The sequence below is a fragment of the Macadamia integrifolia genome, unplaced genomic scaffold (assembly GCF_013358625.1).
Source record: "Macadamia integrifolia cultivar HAES 741 unplaced genomic scaffold, SCU_Mint_v3 scaffold1485, whole genome shotgun sequence".
NCBI lineage: Eukaryota > Viridiplantae > Streptophyta > Magnoliopsida > Proteales > Proteaceae > Macadamia > Macadamia integrifolia.
This window is the reverse complement of record NW_024868224.1, coordinates 13,682-21,944: the sequence shown is the minus strand read 5'-3', so window position 1 is coordinate 21,944 and position 8,263 is coordinate 13,682. Positions and strand designations below refer to the sequence as shown.

General features: G+C 37.9%; 1 protein-coding gene across 1 annotated transcript in view; it reads right to left on the bottom strand.

Annotated features, from left to right (window-relative positions):
• Positions 1–8,263, bottom strand: part of LOC122063875 — a gene marked incomplete at its 5' end in the record, with an annotated part of 14,741 nt that overhangs the window by 2,535 nt on the left and 3,943 nt on the right. The gene's annotated exons all lie outside the window — the stretch shown is intronic.

Here is an 8,263-nt window from a genome sequence, read left to right as displayed (position 1 = left end):
GGGGGGGGAAGACATTGGAATAAGGAAATATTAAGAAACAGAAAACAGATGACATAAACCAAGAAAAAAGACTAACAAAGAAGACAGAAGCTGTATCTGTGATCAACATTCGACATGATGCAAGCACAGGACCCATCGTTGAACAGGCAGCCAAAAATATTATTATTTCTACCAATGATATTAATCTCAATATTGGACACCGGATCAGACACTGCCAATCCCAAGATGAATTTGCCGATCCGATCCTGTGATCTAATAATTGATTTCTATGGTTAATGAGAACAAAGTAGGAAGAATGCACGGAATTATGCCTGGCGGCATCTAGACTGCGACTACTTTGTCATGTGGCACATATGCATGGGTCCATGATATAAAGGACAGCACACCCCACTTCAATGGTCGAGTTTCAGCCCAAAAATAGCTGACAAGGTGCCTCAAAAGCAAGATCAAAGTGACACAATTGCAGAAGTGCCATGAAATTCCATTATAGTGAAATGGCGTTCTTGTAAATCTTAAACTCACTTTTCGAAGACTTCCCACGAATAATTCAGGTTGAAATTTGACCAGTGAGATGGGTGTGATGTGTGTGAAGTCCTCTATCACATGGATACACTAATGTCCACTCATGTATTCCATTTGCCAAGGTGGCAGGCAACATGATGAATTGAACAAGGGTTTTTGTATTTACAATTCCCAAATATGATTGCTAACAGGTATATTTAAGGTTTTCTTTCAGGTAATTACTCAGGGATCAACACGAATAAAATTATATCTCTGTGCACCGGGCAGTAACCAAAACTTGGGCTTTACTTATGCAGCAGCCAAAGCCCAACCTGGAGTTCTAGCCATACTGCAGGATCAGTCGGGTCCGTTGGGTTTCATGAACCTGTGGCTTTAAGTTGACTAGCATTCAGTTCTAGCCAAGATCAACGAATGCCGAAGTTTTAGGTTGTATGTGATCTATCTAACTTAGAATCAATAAGTCATATCTTCATACCTAAGGTATAAACAAGAAAGCTCAGTTTTTTTAAGGGCTTAGTTAATGCAGAACTCAACCAAGCACGAACCCAAACTTCAAAAGCCCAGGCCCGACCTGGGATTTACTGGGGTTGGGCTGAGGTTTCTACGCATTTTCTACAGGAACTTAAAAAGACAAGCTGGCAATAGTAGCATCATGCTCAACGTATGACATATATGACATATGACCAGGAAAGTTCAGTTAAAAGCACAGATTAACAAGCTTCCATTCATCAACTAAAAGCAATGTGTATTTAAACATAGTATACATTATTAAGGATGTATGGTGGACCTTTGTACCGTTGGGGTACAAAGGTGTATTGGTGTTATATGTTCCACAATATGGGAACTTCTCCCTATCGTGGCTTTATGTGTAGCTTGATTATATGGTTTTTTGGTTAGATGTCTTCTCTTTTTGAATTTAGTTCTTTCCTAATTAGTGTAGGTTGCTATTTCCATATTAGACTAGGATACAAGTACTTTGTTTCCTCTGTCTTCGGAGCTGTTTATATATTGGACGAAGGGAGACTGCTAGAGCATGATACTGAGAGCTATAGCAGTCTCAGTATCTTCTTTGCTTCTCCCCATCTTATGTGATTACTCGTTATTCATCCTTGATACTGTTACATGATATCAGAGCATTACTACTCGTTATTGATCCTTGACACTGTTACATGTTATCAGATCATTAATACCTGGTAATCTCTCTTCATTCGATCACTGTTTTGATAGCCCATTACATGCTTTGTTCCCTGGTTGCATCAACCTGTGCCGCCTATCTACAAGCTTCTACCCTAGTTTATGATGATATACAGAACAACTAGTCTGTTACTACATTGGGCCCATAATATTATTCATATTATAATATTATGTAAAGCTTGGGCCCATAATATTATTTTGTTTATGCTCCTTGTTTGCTGACTATAGATGGTTGATGCTGAGCCTCCTCTGATAATGTAATAATTCAGATTACCTCCATTAAACTTAATGGTGTGTCTTAACTATTTATTATGGGCCCAAGCTTTACAGGCATATATTCATGCAGAAGGGAAGATGAAATACATCACAAATGATCCTCCTTTATTGATCCTAAGGATTCTGCAACCATTGCTGCTCATGAGGATAAGATGCAAGAGAATTCTACTATTAAAATTTGGTTATGGAATAGTGTAGAACCATCCATTGCTGCCAATGTCATGTTCCACACCCTTTCTAAAGGTGTTTGGGAAGATTTACAAAAGTGTTTTTCACAAGAGAAATATTACTTATGAGTTGTACGAGAAGATGTTCAACTTCAAACAGGGGGACAAATCACTGAAATGAGTATTTCAACGTGTATATATGCTTGAATAATTTCAGAATCATCAGCCTCTTACCAGAAATCTGGAACAGTTGAAGCAACAGCACACTAAGTTCTACGTCGCAAAGTTTTTGGGTGGTCTTCACCCTGACTATCAGTTTGTTAAAAGTCAACTCAATATTGGGAGAAGGTGCCTTCCCTCAGCAAGGTCTTCTCCTGTCTTCATTGTTTGGTTACACTTTCTAGAGTTGAATCTCTCCTCCTGCAATAGTTAGGCCTTTACTGCTGTCTGTGTTGTGGTTCATCCTTTTCAGGAAGACCTCGTGGTCAATGGAGTGGTCGTGAACCTAGTGGCCACGGTACAGGCGGATAGCAAGCCGACAAGTCCTCTCATCAATGCACTTATTGTGGTAAGCCAACCATAATATTAACACATGTTGGGCTAAACATGGTCGACTGAACCGGGCTAATGAGTTGGCCAATACTGCCGCAACCGATACTTTTACTAAGAGAGTTGCTTCTAGAGACAACATTTGAATCTACATCTGAAGCTTCTTCCACTATTTTTGTGCCTCGAGATGACTATAATCAGATAATTAAACGTCTCCAAACAGCTTGAGTCTGCATTTTCATCCACTACTATAGCTACTTCAGCCCACATAGGTAACTCTACCCTTCTTACCACCACTTCACCTACTTCAGCTCACATAGGTAACTCTGCCCTTCTTACCACCATTTCACCTTCTTCATGGATTATTGCTTCCAGTGCAAGCCTTGCCATATGACTGGTAAGACTTGTTTTCTTTCATTTTCAAAATTAAAGATTCTTCTCCTGTTGTTCTTGTTGATGGTTCCTCTACTAAAGTAACAAGTCATGGTACAATGTCTCCCACCTCATCCATGAATTTGTCTAATGTACCTTATGTTCCAAAATTACCATCAAGTCTTTCTTCTGTTAGTCAGCTTACTAAGTCTCTTATAATTGTTCTATTACTTTCTTTCCCTCTTATTGTGTTTTTCAGGACCTTTAGATCAGGGGGATGATTTGAGAAGGGCTAGAGCAGTTTAGCCTATATTATCTAGATGGCACTGCTAGTGCATCAAGTAGGCAACCGGGACCTTATTGTAATCAGTCATAATCTGCCATTCACCTTTTTGCATGGATCTAAATGTTCGTCCTCACTTGGATCCATGTAGCTGACCCCATTAAGTTGAGATAAGGCTTTGAAACACACATGGACCAGATGGCACTGGTCCATTTACCGTACTACTACAACTGCCAGTGGATCTCATTTCATTGGCATTCGCTCCTTGGGCATCCCTCTTTTATCCAAGCTTCAATTGATTGTCCCAAGTTTCCGTTCCATTTCTCGCCTTGAGTGTGAAGCCTGGGGACTCAGGAAGCATCATCGATCATCGTTCTCTACTTGTAGTCCGTCTAGAGTTCATATTTACCTTTTTTTAGTTCATTTTGAAATTTGGGGTTGGTCCATGTTGAGTTAGTAATAGACTAGGATTTTCTTATTTTGTCCATTTTGTAGATTACTATTCTCACTTGACTTGGGTTTATTTGTTTAAAGATCGTTCTCAATTTTTCTCTATTTAAAACATAAATCAGAAAATTAAATCTCAGTTTGAAGCTTCTATTAAAAAATTTCGATTTGACAATGATCTTGAATATAAAATTTCTCTCTATTTAAAACATAAATCAGAAAATTAATCTCAGTTTGAAGCTTCTGTTAAAAAATTTCGATTTGACAATGGTCTTGAATATAAAACTCGGCAAGAAATCTCTGAATTTTGTTTGGCTAATAGGATGATTCATTAAACCAATTGTTCTTATACACCTCAACGAAATGGGGGTGGTTGAACGGAAGAATAGACACTTGTTGGAAGTTGGTCAATTCATTATGATTCACATACATGTCCCCAAGCATTTTTTATGTGATGTGATTCTTACTGCATGTTTTCTGATTAACAAAATGCCCTCATCTGTTTTAAATAATCATACTCTTTTTTGTTTTATATCTCAATTGTTCTCAATTTAGTCTTCCATCTTGAGTTTTTTGTTGTGTTTGTTTTATTCATATTTTACAACCTCACATTGATAAATTGTTTCCTCAGACTGTTAAGTGTATTGTTCTTGGTCATTCAAGAACTCAGAAGGGAAACAACTATTACGATCCTGTTACTCATAGACAATTTGTCAGTATTGATGCCACTTTCTTAATGAGTATTGTTTCATTATTCTACTTCTACTTCGCCACAAACTTTTCCTACATATACTACTTATAAACCACCTATTCCGGTTCCTAACCCTATTGATGATGCTTCTCCCCTCCCGATTGCTGCTCCTCCACTACAGGTGTATCAGCGGTATAAGAATGTTGTGCCACCATCTTCCACTCCCCCGCCACTGCATAGCCCACCATACAACCTAATCATGGCATTGGAGTTCCTACTGACTTACTGGTTGCTCTTCAGAATGGTGTACGCTCTTGTACTCAGAGATCCATGACTGCCTATCATATATAACGTTATGGATTTATTTCTCATCTTCCATCTCCTCTCCATAACCTTCTCATTGTCTACTAACTATGTTCCCAAATCCCATCACTAGGCTTTATCTCATCCTGGGTGCAAAGTGGCTATGGAAATGCAAATGGATGCATTATTATCTCGTCAGACATGAACTTATGTGGATTTACCACCTAGTAAAGACCTTGTGTGTTGTCGTTGGGTGTACACCATTAAGTACAATCCTGATGGTTCTCTTGAGCGCATTAAGGTGAGGTTAGTGGCTAAAGGGTATACTAAACTTTATGATGTGGATTATTTAGAATCATACACTCCTGTGGCTCGTTTAAACTTTGTTCGTTTTCTCATCTCTTTGGCTGTAAATCTAGATTGACCTCTATACCAGATGGATACCAAAAATGCCTTTCCCCATAGTGTATCTTTAGGAGGAGGTTTATATGGAGCAAACTCTGGGGTATGTTCTTTAGGGGGAATTTTGGTCGAGTATGCAAACTTCACAATGGGAGGAGCATGGTTGACAAATTTAATTCTATTGTTAATCGTTGAGGATTTTCACAATTTTACTCAGATCATTCTATATTTGTACGGCAGCAAAAGTCCAAGATAGTTGTATTGGTAGTCTATGTGGATGATACCATTATATCTAGCGATGATACTTCAAGGAGTGTTAAGGTGAAGCATTACCTTCATCAGCATTTTTAGGTGAAAGACTTGGGTTCTTCCTAGCATCTTTTTGGCATTGAAGTTCTTCGAAGTAAGAAAGGGATGAGTTTATCACAAAGGAAATATGCATTAGATCTTTTGTCTGAGGCACATATGCTTGCTTCCAAACCTATTGATACTCCCATGGAAAATTTGGAAGTTTGGTTCCACTGATAGTGAAGATTTTGAAGATAAGCATCGGTCTATGAGACTAGTGGAAAAACTTATCTGTCACTAGATCGGACATATCATTTGTCGTTGGTTTTGTTAGGCAATTCATGCAATCCCTAAAGAAGGTTCACTGGGAGGCAACTTATGGTACTTTAAAGTATCTAAAGGGGGCTCTAAGGAAGGGGCTCATTTGTCCTCGTCAGAATGTTGACTTAATGTGCTTTTCTGATGTGAACTAGGTATGTGATGATGGTAGCAAGAGATCAATCACAAGATATTGCACATCTATAGGTCGTAACCTTGTCACATGGTAGAGTAAAAAATGGACTAAAGTCGCAAGATCCAATGTTGAGAGCAATAAACCATGGCTCATACTGCAGCTGAGTTAATGTGGTTAAAGTCATTACTTCAGGAGTTGGGTTTTCCAGTCACTCAGGTTATGAAGATGTTTAATGATAATCAAGCAGCGATCTACATTGTAAGCAATCCAATGTTTAATAAAAGAACCAAGCACATTGAAGTTGATTGTTATTTTGTTCGAGATGCTGTCATGAAGAAGTTGATTGTCACTATGTTTGTTCCTATTGCTAACCAACTTGGCAATGTGTGTACCATGCCCTTGTTTCATCGAGCTTTCAGGAAAGGATGTTCCAAGCTGAGCATATGTACTCTGTATGCTCTAGCTTAAGGGGTAGTGTTAAGGATGCAAGTGGACCTTCGTACTGTGGGGGTACAAAGGTGTTATGTGTGTTCCACAATATAGGAACTTCTCCCTATCATGGCTTTACATGTAGCTTGGTTATGTGATCAAATTTGGTTAGATGTCCTCTTTTTAAATTTTTTTTGTTCATAATTAGTGTAGGTTGGTATCTCCTTGTTAGACTAGGATTCAAGTTATTTGTTTCCTTTTTGTATTTCGAGCTGTTTATGTATTGGATGAAGGGAGACTGCTAGAGCACGATACTAAGAGCTCTAGCAGTCTCGATTTCTCTTCTTCAATTCTTATTCTTCTTCTTCTTTGTCTTCTCCGTCTTATGCAGTTACTGGTTATTGATCCTTGATACAGTTAAATACATGAAACAAAAGCGTTTCAATGCCAAACAAGTGCCAACAAACAGAAAATAAAAGAGGACCAAGATTTAACGTTTCAATGCCAAACAAGTGCCAACAAACAGTAAATAAAAGAGGACCAAGATTTAAAATGGAGCAACTATTACACCACTAATTAAAATTGGCCCCTTTGCAAACAAAAAACAGCATACAGAAAGGCAAGGAACAAAATATTCCATGCTCAATATTCAACTCTCGAATACCAGTTGCATTGTGTATTCAATAAATACCTAGAACAGATTTTGAGACAAGTTCAACCATATACCTCTCATTGAAGGGGTAAGAAAATGTCAAAGGATTAACATAAGTTACAAAGTAAACATCAAAGACTCATACTCCGCTCAATGGATGTGGGATAAAAGCAAGGAATATAGATTCAACTAGCACATTGATATCTATGTTCCAAACAATAACTCTTAATGGTTCATAATGGAATAGATCAACGGTTTACACCGAAGGTCATTGGCCACAACCAAAAAACACTACTACCGACTTGCTTAACAGCTTAATATATTGTACATCAATTATAGTATGGCTTCTAAACAAAGATTCAAAGATCATACGATCATAATCATATTAAATTCGATGCTTAGCATGTATATGCCCATGTAAAGTTACACGATATCTTCTGAAATTTCTCTAGGATTTTTTCTTTTTAAAATAATTATAGCCTTATAGAGAGAAAAAGTGAAGCAAAATATACTAACCATGCATCTGATGGAAAAAGAAGGGAAACAAAATGAAAGAATTGAGGAGAGAAGGAAGCAGGTATGAGTGGGGACAGAGCTTAGAGTAGGGGATAGGTTGTGGGGGGTGGGAGTTGGGTTAAGGCCATAGTGGACACAACTTAGGAGGAGAGGGAGGAAAGGGCGTAATGCAGGACTGATCCAAAAATTGGTCCTATTTTAATATCTATGGGTATCGGATTTTAATTCGTTGGGTTTTAATTGAAATGGGTTGCATTGTAAGGCCTAAAAGTAGGGGGTCTAAAGGGGTTTACGAAATTAATATTTTAATTACTGGTGGGATCCATTAGATATTAGTTTAGCATTCAGGTAATGGCAATTGTTATAGGGATCTTGCGCCTTAGCTATCATAGATAAGTCTTACAGTGTCCAGAGTTTTAGTAGTTTAGCAAGTTAAGAGTCCTAGGTATTTTCTAAGTTCACTTATTTTAGGAAACTAGGTATTAAGCGGATTTTTTCAATTAATTTTTTAGTTCTTTAAATACATGTAACGCCCAAATCCTTAGTTAAGACATATTTTAGGGAAAATTGAGACTTTTGAGAACTCTTCTCTCCGTACCTCTCTTCTCTTGTCTCCTTTCCCTTTAGATCAAAGCCGAACCTTAAGTAATTGGTAATCGTTTATAAGTCAAGGGGTTTCCCTGTAGCTATTTTTATTTGAGTGGAATTCGTAATTGTT